Source organism: Gavialis gangeticus, unplaced genomic scaffold (assembly GCF_001723915.1).
Source record: "Gavialis gangeticus isolate Ggan-Ray unplaced genomic scaffold, GavGan_comp1, whole genome shotgun sequence".
In the NCBI taxonomy this organism is placed as follows: Eukaryota; Metazoa; Chordata; order Crocodylia; family Gavialidae; genus Gavialis; species Gavialis gangeticus.
The window spans coordinates 125,542,425-125,555,218 of NW_017728992.1; the positions used below are offsets into that span (position 1 = coordinate 125,542,425).

General features: G+C 43.3%; 1 protein-coding gene across 2 annotated transcripts in view; it reads left to right on the top strand.

Annotated features, from left to right (window-relative positions):
- The window catches only part of NKAIN3 (Sodium/potassium transporting ATPase interacting 3), a 768,196-nt gene that overhangs the window by 497,482 nt on the left and 257,920 nt on the right, over window positions 1–12,794 (top strand). The window lies entirely within an intron of this gene.

Here is a 12,794-nt window from a genome sequence, read left to right on the forward strand (position 1 = left end):
TAGAAAGGGGTAAGAAGAAGTGCCAGAGTGCCAAGGAGGCACATGAGACTGTAGCTTGCCAGAGTAGGGTGGAAGCTGCAGTATAGCTGAGAGGGCAAGACTCAGGGTCAAGGGCCCACCAGTAGAGAAAGTGAGAGAGATAAAGACAGGGCCAAGAGCCCAGCACCAATGGGAGACAAGGCCAGGGTTGGGGACCCACAGCCCACAGGTGTCAGAGAATGGTTTAGGGAGCCCACAGCCTGGAGAGAGGCAGAGTTTGGGGGCCAGAGGCCCATAGCCTGTGAGAGGCAGAGATAAGAGCCCAAGTGGGTGAGATAGTGGCTGAAGTCCAAGAACCTAGACCTGGTGCAGTGGATCTAGGTCACAGGTGTCAGCCAGAGCAGTAAGGTGGAAGCCAGGAAGGCTGAAGAAGTAGAGTGGTAGTGGCCTGGTAGTTTGGGCTATGTGCCTTTTTAAGTAATGTTTGGAAATACCTGCAAGACAGGCATGGTGGTAGGGGAGACTTAGAAGCCATGATTAGCCCATAAGGCAATAGGTTTCCTGGGGGACACATATGGGTGGGGGGGGGCAATTAAGGTTGAGGTTTGAAGTAAGTCCCATAGGATCTGAAGAGATCTGTTAGCAGGAGGCCGGCGTGATGTTTGCTCTAGGGCCCTGGGACAGACTCCCTTTCCAAACTTTATTAAGAACAGCAAGGCATGGCAGACAAGAATAGAATGAGGGCACCTAGAGTCAGACCAGAACAAAAGCAAAGAGTGATTGCCAGGAAGTGTCATGGCTGCCCCAGGGGTGCACTCCTGTTACACACATGTTCAGCTGTAGCCAGCTATTCATTCAGGCAATTTCAACAGTTATTGGGAAAACTGGTATTATACCAATCTGAAAGGGAGAGAAAGGAGACCTATGGTGCATGAGCTGCTTCACAGTAATTGTTTTAGGTGTCCATTACTGTCCTTCAGTGAGTTGAAGATAAACCAGGACAGTTCACCCCGATGAACGTAACTGATTTACCACAGTTTAATTTCCGCTTGCTGTGGGGAAGGAATGAACACAGAATAAAATTATGACAGAACAGCTGCTGTCTTTTAATGTGGAGCAGTAAGTCTTAACTTGATATAATTCATTCATTGTCCATACCCAGAGACGACAGTGTTATTTATGTTTTATTTAACTTATACATAGACCTGGATATCATCTGTATACTTCTGCCACTTAAGACTGGGCTATCCTTCAAACTCTCCCAAAAACTTGATACAAGTGTTGAATAGCATGAAGGAAAGAATAAGCCTTGTGGGACCCTTGTAAGGGCAGGCTTTTAAGGTAGAAGAACTGTTGTCTGTGAAGGATTCAGATTGAAAAGAACTACCTGAGGTATTTCAGGGTGCTTCCACATCTCTTACGTATACCCCATACTTGGATAATAGGTGTATTGCATTTTCAAATGTTGACACATATACCTGCATTTTATTTTCTGTTGCATGACTTATCTATTAACAGAACTATGTTTTTTGATTAGGTTTATTTTTTTCCTCATAAGATACTTAATATAAATTGCTTTATTTGGTCAGTGATTTTTATCCTGTCTGCAAGCTAGGTTCCAGGTTTCTTGCTTGTTTAATTATTTGGGCACTGACAAATTATTTACTTTTTTCTCTTCCATCTGTCTGTTGGCTCAGTTGTACTTCTTTTAACTTCTTGTCATTATTTATATATTTTAAAGTGTCAGGATATTTGGCTTATTTATTCTGGCTTGTGTTTGAAATTCAATGACTGCTATAAGGAAGTCTATTAAAAGATGCCAAGATAAACCAAATGCGACAGAAGCTCTTCTGAAGTAAAAATCCCAGAACTTAACATTCTTTATCATTAAATTACCAGTATTTTCTTTATGACTGTTAGCTTTTTAAAAATTTTTTATATGAATAAAATTAAATTTGTGCATAGAACCAAAGCAGTTCAGAAATTTAAAAGGGGAGGCACAAGAAACAAATCTTCAGATAGGAAACAATAAGTGAATTGTAATTTCATCCCTTGTAGGTACTTGTTTCTCTATTGTTGCTCTCTTTGCTGTGTTCCTCTTCATTCAGTACAACAATAAACAGAGTCAAAAGACATTTCTTCTATATTCTTGCAACTCCTAAAAGATGTACTGTTCCACTGCAAACACCAATGAAAGCTCATATCAACTGTAGCATTATTTTATTTTCCTGGTGTCTGCACCTTAAAAGTACTGTCTGCTGTAGCTTGACAAATAATAATGAAGGCTTTGAAGGATCAGATATTTCTTTAGGTTCAGATTTAGTTTAATGTTTCAGTTCTGTGCAAGTTAAGAATTAGAAAGTGCTCCTTGACCCTTTCCATATCTGAATCTCCCTTTTCTCAACATATACACTGTGACCTTTTTCCCTATATAGCTGAAATCTAAGTTTCTATGAATTTATTTCCATGAATATAAAGTATATAGTATCCAGAATTATAGTAGCTAATACTAATATGGAGGTCTTTGGAAAAGAGATGCTTCAAGTTGTAAAATAACCTCTGACCATTAGAGACCTGAGTTCATGGGGGTGGACTACCATACATCTGTTTCATGAGGTTTCATACACCTTCCTTTGAACTGTCTGACACTTGCCACCATTGGCAACACATAGGGGATGCACACAGGTGCACACGCATCCCCTGAGCTTGGCAGTGCATCCCCTGCAAAAAGGCACTGCTGACACTGCCAGCGGCATCTGCAGGCAGTCACTGCTTGCCGCTGCTTGCTACTGATGCTGCTGTGGGTGTCTGTGGGTTGTCGCAAGCCCCCCACCCACTGCCAAAAGTGCTGTGGCCACCTGTGGGAGCTTGCTGCTTGCCACTGCCATGCAGCTTGCTGTGGTCCTCCAGCCTCCGGGAGCACACAGCATTCATGCTCACCCCTCTCATACACAAGATACAAAACTAAATGGATTTGGGATCCTATCTAGCAGGGCAGTTCTTAGGTTCTCTTACTGCTATGCTTGCCATAGAATTGTTATTCTTAACTAGGGTGCCTTGAGATCCTTTCAGAGGTTTCAAATAGGAATTCATAGTGTTAAAAGTATTATTTTAACACCTTTTGTGATCAGAGTTCTTTGCAACAGAAACATTATTATTTTCCATAATCAAAAAATGAGTGAAAACAAAGTGTTAGGCTTTTCTGAGTATCCCCTTGAGTTTAAAAAGGTTGACAATCACTGCCATAGAAGAGCAAGTTGGCTCCAGCCCCAGGCATCAATTAAATTATGGCCCTCAGGTTTAAAACCTACTCTGTGGGTTCAAGTACTAAAGCTGGCTGTAAGGAAAGAGTATATTAGAAGAAATATAACCTAACTGGTGAGCCAAAACCATAGAGGAGAAAGAGGACATGAAGCAAATTAACTACAGATCCCATAGGACACCTCTGAGGCCTATCAGAACTGAAATATTACAGGTTATGGATAATTGAAAAAAAAGTAAAATTTCCCTTGAAAAATAGATACTTTTCACAAAAAAAGATGGACAGTTGACAGAAGATTTTTTTCTTATTTTTTTTACTGGCTCTATTAAATATATTGAAGGTTTTAAAGATTAAGATAACACTGCAGGGGGTCAAAAATAAATTAACGTTAACTGATGACATTAAGAAATCACCATTGCTGTGTGATTGTTCTCACCTGATCATACGTCTGGGGGACTTGCTAAGGACTAGTTTTCCTTCATTTTGTTTCCTTGTTCAGGTGGATCATTGGGTTAATTTGACTTAATGATGCATTGCCACACTGATTCTTTCAGTTGTAGTCATGAAGAGTTTCATGGTATGAAAGAAATACTGCATCATGGTCCATTGGACAAAATGAAGAACTGTCTTCCCAATGCAGTTATATATGATTTATTCAATGGTTAGAACTTTCTGATCAAAATATAATATGTTTCATCACCTAGCAAGTAAAATTCTGTCTAGTTGAATAAGCTGTTGAAGTAAAAGTTTTATTCCTGTGTTCTTTCACTAGAATAATTTGAGTTTAAAAAATTGTCCTGCCCTGTACACATAGTGAGATTTGGCAGAAGCAAGGATATAAAATAGAAGCTAGCAGGTTGTTTGATGTTTTTAAAATCTTGAAAATACTATTTAAATAAGAAGCTTGCATTTGTCTTAAGAATTTGTACAGTAAAAGCTGCCTTAACTGGCACCTTAAAAGCTGGCATGCTCTATTAACTGGCATGCCAGCTTGTAAGGTAAAAGCAAAACCGGAAGTGTTCGGGCCTCTCAATTAACCGGCGTGTTTTGTTATTTGGCACCCCCCATTCCCCATGGGTGCCGGATAACAAAGCTTTTACTGTAGTTTGATACTGAAAGGTGCTGATCACTCCCACCTAAAATGGCAAAGCATTTAATATCTGCTTAACTTTTTAAACACCTGAATAGTTCCACTAAAATGTAATCTAAGAGGCGTGAGATTTAGACCACTGGTACTCGTCGTTTTGTCCCTCAAGCCAAATGAGGGGAATAGAACCTGTGTCTGCAGGCTGAATCATACCCCGTGTGCCAGGATCAGGTTCCCAGGACCCCATGCCACCTCCACATGTGGGGATCGAGGTCCAGGGCCATGTTCTGTCCATGTCTGGTCCCACATATGGGGATTGGACTCTGAGGGTCTGCACTGCCTATGCCTGCTCCTGCATGCTAGAATCAGGCCTTTCACTGCTCAGTCCAGTCCCATGTGCAGGGATTGAGCTTCAGGGGTGTTGCACTGCTTTCCACCTAGTCCCATGTATGGGGATCAGGCTCTGGGGCTCCGTGCTGCCTCCACCCAGTCCTGCACACTGGGATCAGGCTCCAGGGGCCCTGAGCCACTCCCACACACTGGGACTGGGCCCCCTACCACCCTGTACAACAGCCTAACACACAAGGCCATGTCGCCTGGACCTCCTCACAGATTCATGGGCAGCCTTGCAGGCTGAATGACAAGGTAGTGGGGGCCAGATGTGACCCATGAACCAGGGGTTGAACAGCTCTACCCAAAGCTGTTGTAAACAAAGGGGTGATGAGCATTGTGGTGGGTGGGTAGGCTAACAGACTGTGAGACTGTAGGCAATGAAACCTTTCCAAACTCGCTGTAAAGGGTTATAAGCATTATATCAAAGATACAGATTTTCCATTAATTCAGGATCATTCCCCAGCAACTGCATGTTTCCAATAAAACATGAAGATCTTATGAGACTAAATAATCCCCTAGTTTTCAGTTGGAGGAAATGTATGAAAAAGTCCTCCTGAAAACTGTGTGAGGTTTTTTTCCTTCCAATTTATTTTGAGTTCTTAATATTCCATCTTCATAAAATTTTAGGGGACCAGTGTGCTCTCCCTATTTCCTTTCTCTATTCTTTGTATTTAAATTACCTTTTTCTCCTTTCTGTTTATTACCTCTGCTCTCTGCAAGTCCATTTAGAGCATCCAGTGAAGTAGACTGTCACCTACAAAACTTACTACTTTCTGGAAGAGCTGGTCTCCTGGGTGCTACCCTGCTCTGCCTTCTTCCTGACTTCAGGCTAATGCAGCTAACTACCTCTCTTTGCCTGTTAGATATTGTCAGGTTTTACAGGGTGTTTTCTGATTCTGTGGTGCAAATGGGGTCAGAGTGGATGATTTTGCAGATGCTTATCGATAAGTGTTTGCTCACACAGGGGACTAGACTCCATGGTCCAGAAAGCCCCTTGTACTTCTATATTTTTAACTTAACACAGAAAGACAGGTGATCTTGTACTCTCACTGTTCTTATTGGCAGTCGGGTAACTTTGACAATTCCTTGCAGTTGAGGATGATTGTCTTTCAAGATTGTCTTATATGTGGGTCCAAAGATGGCTGCTGAGGCCAGTCAAGGACCAACAGACTCTTTTGCCACTTGGGCACATGTTTCCATGTGGGGTGGGTGGATCTAGATTCTTGATAAGGTCCACAGCACACTGTGCCATGGACGAAGCCACAGGAGTGAAGAGACAGACATATAGGGTAGACTAGTACAAGTGAATGGAAGAGATTGGGTTAAGGAGCCTATGTGGGAAGAATGGAACTTTGTATTTTGGGGGATACTAGGAATGGCTTAATAATGATCGTGTAACTAGGAAGAAATTGTTACTTGATACAGAAGAGAAAGGTAAATACATATTAGATAGGTAAGACTGAGGCTGGCTGAGCAATGAATATAGCAGTACAACTGGCATGAAGAGCTTGGGATAGAACGCTGGATTAGGAAGATAGGGTAGGTTTTGGAGAAAGAAGCACAAAGGGGAAGACGTGAACTGACTGGGTAAGAGAGTACAACTGGGATAAGGACGTGATAGGGTGGAGAGTGGAACTGAAATGAGGAGCTGTGAGGGAAGGGAATGATCGGGATGAAACTCAGTGCAGAGTAAGTGCACAAGTATTTAACTGGCTGTTTTGGGGGATTCTTTACAAGCTCCATGCTGTCATGGCTACTCCACTATAGGTACCCAAGCTGGCTAATTTAAAGCTACCTCAGGTCTATGTATATGCACTGGAGTCACAACTTTGGTTTAATTGTTAAACAAAATAATTCTTTCTAGCATTAAGTTCCTGATGTGATTTATTATCTGTTGTATTAATTTGATAACTTGATCTAATTTATTCCTTGAATCAGTCTTAATTGTGACCTCAAGGGCGATGTCCCCAGAAGCAGGGGTGTGCAGTTGCCACAGGCAAAAAAACAGTGGCACAAATTCATGCTGCTGTTTTTGGCCCTGCTCCATGCCCCTGCATGTGGGGTTAGTGCAGAGAAAATTATCTGGGTTGGGTAGGGGAGACTGGGGCCAGCACCTGGGCTGGCCCCAGCAACCTTACCTGGGGTCCTGGGCATGCTGTCTCTGGCTGACCAGGCTCCAGTTTCGGGCCATGCATGCTATTGCCATGCACACCATCCTGCTTTTTTCTGCTATGGGTGTTTTTGACACCAGAATCTCCCAGTGTCAGAAAAATTCACCACTCTGCAAATTAGCAGCATGGTGAATACCTGCATGTTTGGTGCATGCAGTTTGCAGCCCTGCAGACAGGTCTGCAACAGTGCAACCTACATGTGTGCATTCATCTGGACACCCCCAAATTAATAATTGCATTTGTCTTTTTTCAGTTACCTTAGTAAAACTGCAATAAATTGGGTCAGCAGAATGCTTGCTTAAGGCTAGATTTACTTTTGATAGGATCCAGGAAAAACATGGAACTGGTTTATTTATTTAATACTGGTACTCAGTAAATGCACAGTAACCTGAGTTCCTGCACAGTAGCACCAGCAAATACCCTTTTTGTAATGCTGCTGCACAGTAGCATCATGTCACAGCTTTTGCCGTGCAATATTACTGCACAGCAGTATCAGGCTACTGCACAGTCAGCATCTCGTGTAGACGTGGCCAGTGTCATCTTGTATTTGGTTAGTTAAAGCAACTGTCATAGTATACCATATCCATCCACCTGGTATAATGGTATAGCTAATGCTTGTGCTTTGATGGATGGAGCTGTCTTAAGTCCTACTGAGTTGAGTATTTAGATATTTCACCAATGCATTTCATTTACAAACAGCCACACTACAGGAAGCCATGGCTCTATTCCTCTCCTCTTTTCAAACATTTTCCTGTTAGACTGCTTCTAAACTTCAAAGCTGAACAAACTGTGCAGCTCCTTTTCTTGCTCTTCTACATGCTAAGCATAACAGAAAACAGATTTTTCAAAGGTTTTGTCCTCAGAGCTTTCCACTGCAAATGGACAATGCCCTTCTAACCTAGACACAGATCAAAGATTTGTCCAAAACAGCGTCAAATATTTAATGGATAGAACTTAGACATCCAACCTCAACATTCTTAGTAATTCATCAGAATAAAAAACAAAGTGTCATAAGGGAACAGAACAGTAATACATTTTAATTTACAGCTTCTCTCATTATTTTCTTAAATCATTTCACCTTGACATTTCAAATTAAAATACTTGTGCTTTACCTCTGCAGAACTTTGCCTCAATCTTTTCTTGTCTCTATATTCAATGCATATTTCACTTGCCTGCTCCATATGTCTGTTGAATGATACATTTTTATCTGTATTTGAAATGCCATGAGACTTTTCTTTCATAATTAGAGGAGCAGTGGGATTTTTGTATATGAGTTCCTAGGAGCTAGTTCCCTTAGGGAGATACATACTGGCTGCCTGCTTTCATCTAGAAAGACTCTTAACTTCAGGATTGAAAATATGTATTAGCAGGTACATTTTAACCACTGAATGGATTAAAGAAATCCATATCATAGTCATAATACTTTGAATTTCTTTAACACCCTCCTTTTGAAAATCTCTACAAATGTAACTATACTGGGTCTTACAGTACCCCAAGGAGAAAGAAAGATACAGTAATATTACCCCATTTGATGGATGAAGTAAATAAATATGAAGAGATTATGATCAATTTAACTTGGGTGATTCAGGTTAGGCGTAAAATAAGTGGTCAGATTTGCAGAAGTGGCAAGCACCCATATAATGCACTGATTTCATTGAGCTTTAAATATCTTGCTTTCAAGCTCCAGATTTTGGCCTTACACAAAGTTACACACACTGGAGTGTGTAAAAATCAGGAATGGAACTGAGATCTAGCAATTCCCAGTCTTTTGTCTTAACCACATAGCTAATATATAATTGATACTTTTCTATGGTCCTTTGAAATCAGTGGAATGCACTAAAACTATGCAAATTTTGCATATTATTAATGCTCAGAAAGACAATGTAGTGATTTTGTTTGCATCAAATGCTGCCTCCTCACTTCTCCTAGTGTCAGTTTATAACAAAAGGATAATGTTTAAGTAGTTGAAAGGGCCTGACATAAAGTCCTTTGGGTGTATATACCCATTGTAGCTGCATGTCCAAGTCAGAAAAATATAGCCAGCCACAAGTCTGTGACTATCAGGTGTTATATAAGGAAATCCTGCCCATGTTTTAGCATTAATAGCTGAGTAGCTAGGTCACTTGTATAGTGACTTTGTTTCTAGGCTCACTGCACCTGGCGAGGCTTGAGCCATATTTTTGATTTTTCCAAAACAGTGCTGTAACTAAGAGTCTGAATTTAGGCATTTTTCAGATCCTTCTCCAGTGTTCTTTCTGAAGCTGCTCCCCTGTGCAGCCAAGAGATACATGGGCACTTTTACACATGACAAAACTGGCCTTTTTAGCAGTTTAATTGCCCTTTCTTACTGATTTAATTACATCACAGTTTACACCTGCGATGGCATATTATGATTAAATTTCATCACACTGTACACATGCAGTAGTGTATTTTGATTTAAATGGCTTTGTTGCGTAGCAAAGTAAAACACATTCAATGTATTTTAGTTTGCTATGTAACAAATTGTAGCTATACATCCAGAGAAGGTGACAGGGACAGTGCATGGGGCACTGGAAACCCGGGCAGGCTCATGGAACCTCAGGCTTGGCGGGCTTCTAGTGCCCCAGGCACCGTCTCTGCCACCTTTTCTGGTCGCCAGCACATGCAGCCATCCTTCTGCCGCCTTCCTGCACTGCCCCAGGGGTAAGCCAGCCCAATCCCAGGTGGCCCAGGCAGTGGGAAAGTGGTGGGGACAGTGCCTGGGGCACTGGAAGCCCACCAAGCCCGAACTTCCCCAAGCATGCCTGGGCTTCCAAAGCCCCATGCACTATTGGATCAAGCTGGGTGCTGCCTGCAAGCTTGGGCAGCACTCGGGCAGCACCTGTGCAGCTAGCACTCCACCTGGGTGGCTCCAGGGGATGCCACCACTGTGGAGGGAAGCACTGGGCCCTCCCATAGTTCACGGGCTACACAACCCAGCATCACACAGCTCACACAGCTCACACAGGCAGGCTCCACTGGGGGGGAAATAAAAAAAGTACCAAGGGGCCCAATCTTTTTTGGCAGCCCCCTATCTCCACTCCACAGTGGCAGTGATCCCTGGGCAGCACCCACCTGCTAGCAGCCCACTGGGCAGCCCCGGGTGGTACTGCCACCATGGAGGGAAGGACCGCCTTCCCCCGCCCCCCACCACAGCTCAGGGACTGCCAGCAGCTTGTCCCCCGGCCATGGGAGAGGCAGGTAGGCTCTGTTAAAAAAGGATCAGGTCCCTGGCCACACTTTTTTTTTTCTGGTAGATCTTGCCCATGGCTGCAGGGACAGGGGGTGAGCTGCCAATGGACCATCACTGTGACAGAAGTCCCTAAATTGAAGTGGTCGGTTTTTAAGCATCATAATTAAAAGCCCACCAATTAAAAACCTACTGTTTTCAATTTAGGGGAACTAAACACCCCTCACATGTACAAGCTCCCCATAAGCTTAGAAGGAACAGAGCTGGCAACCATGCTAACAAAGCCTTCGGATCTGGCCCATGGGGTTGTGGCTTTGGCAGTGTTTGGCACTGGGGGCTCTGTCCACACTGTGCTGCAGTCATATGCCAGGGGCTTCAGTAAAGGGGGAGCTCTCCTTGTGGCCACCACATTTGGGCATTCAGGGCTTCAGTGGAGGTGGAGTTTCCCTGTGCTGTGCTGCAGTCTGATGCCCAGGGCTCCAACGGAGTGGATCTCTGCCTACACTGTGCTGCAGTCAGGCGGCAGGGAAGAACAACAGAAGCAGCCAGCTCCTAGTGACCACCTTCCTTAGACCTGAGCTTGGTTATTCTGGCTACTCACTAGAAAATGTTGCTTAGCCCTGAGCTAGGGAGTATGCAGCTCAGTGAGTTAATTGTTGCTTTAGAAGGGCAGGCTGGATTCTACCCTTGATTCTTGCTCACAGTGAAACAGAAGCTTTCCCGCAGCACTCATTCCGTGTTCATTTTATCCAGTGACTGTTAAATGAAATTCAGTGACTCAACTACAAAGGGGTTTTGGAGAAGGGTTTGGGAGAGGAGAGAGATCCAGGTTCACTCCCTGTCTGGACAGGGGGGCCTAGAGCCTTGGCCTTTTGCTTCTAATGCAAGTGCCTTTCCTACACAACTACTCAGGCTAAAACATGAGGACAGGCCTCCCCTCCCCCAGACTATTCCTGAACTTATACACATGTATGCATGTATCTGCCAGTCCATGTTACATAGTCTAGACATACACACTTAAGTGTCCACAGTGCAGGGGCAGGGCCAGAACCACCTTAATATCTGGCTGGAAGTCTGTCATTTATGCATGCAAAGAAAAACAGAATTCCACCTGTAGAGATTTAACATTTTCCAAAGGACAAAACTCCAGATTTTTGTAAATACTTTGCTATAAAATCCTCTTCTTTTAGCTTGCATTAGAATTCCTAAAAGATCCAATCAGCAGAATCAGTGAAAAGAGTGTTCATCTTCCAGATCCTAGTCAGTAGACCCCTCAACTGACAAAGACAGAATAGATATTTGTAAATCAAGTATGTGCCTAGGAACCAGCTTCCAGGGTCCCCAAGGTAAAGATGATTTCAAGAAGCTCCCCTTCTTTTCTTAAGAATGTCATTTACATTCAAAATATAGATTTTATTGGCCAACATTTTACGTAAAGAATTGCCAATGTTTTACAAAAAGGGAATGTTTTACATGCATGTTTGCTCATGCAAATGCCCATATGTGTAAGCAATCAGGTCATTTGTATGTGTAAAATGACCTTTTGAAAGTGAATACACATATTTCACTTGTGCCATTTTAAAAATGTGAGCTGTTAAATAGCCACCTATTTAATGACGTGTACATTGCTGTTACTACATTTTTGAAAGCCAAAGCCACAGATCACATGTATAGAATGTTCTAAAATGTATGCATTATAGATTATATTTTGTCTGACTTAGCAGTAATTAGTTATTCCAAAACTGTTAGGGTGCCTGTAGATGTGTGGGGATGCTGCTCCGACACACTGTAATTACATCGCGTTGGAACAGACTCAATTAATCGTGTCTGCTGGATTATTCATAGAATCATAGAATCATAGAAGTAGGGTTGGAAGGGACCTTATAGATCTTCAAGTCCGACCCCCTGCCTGGGCAGGAGAAAAAAAAACTGGGCCCAAATGATTCCAGCCAGGTAGGCATCAAGCCTCCTCTTAAAGGCCCCCCAGGGTAGGAGCCAGCATCACTTCCCTTAGAAGTTGGTTCCAGATCCTAGCCACCCTGACTGTGAAGTAGTTCTTACAGATGTCTAATCTAAACCTACTCTCCAACAACTTGTGGCCGTTATTCCTTGTTATGCCAGGGGGCACTAGGGGAAACAAGGTCTCTCCCAAACCCTTCTGGTTCCCCCTAGTGAGATTATAGCCTGTCACCAAGTCCCCCCTCAGCCTTCTCTTGTGAAGGCTGAACAGGTTCAGGTCCCACAGTCTCTCATTGTAGGGTCTGCCCTGTAGTCCCCAGATCATGCGGGTGGCCCTCCTCTGGACCCTCTCAATGTTGTCCACATCCCTCCTGAAGTGGGGCGCACAGAACTGGACACACTACTCCAGCTGCGGCCTGACCAGTGTTGCATAGAGGGGGAGGATCACCTCCTTGGCCCTGCTAGAGATGCACCTGTGGATGCATGACAAGGTCCGGTTAGCCCTGCCGGTCGTGACCTCACATTGTCGGCCCATGTTCATCTTGTAGTCAATAATGACTCCAAGATCCCTTTCTGCCTCCATGCTTTCAAGAAGGGAATCTTATAAGTGTGCTGCTGGTTACTACTGCCCAAGTGCAGCACCCTGCACTTGTCAGTGTTGAAACGCATCCTGTTTTTGCTAGCCCACCCTTGTAACCTATCCAAGTCTTGCTGCAGTCTTTCCCTCCCTACTAG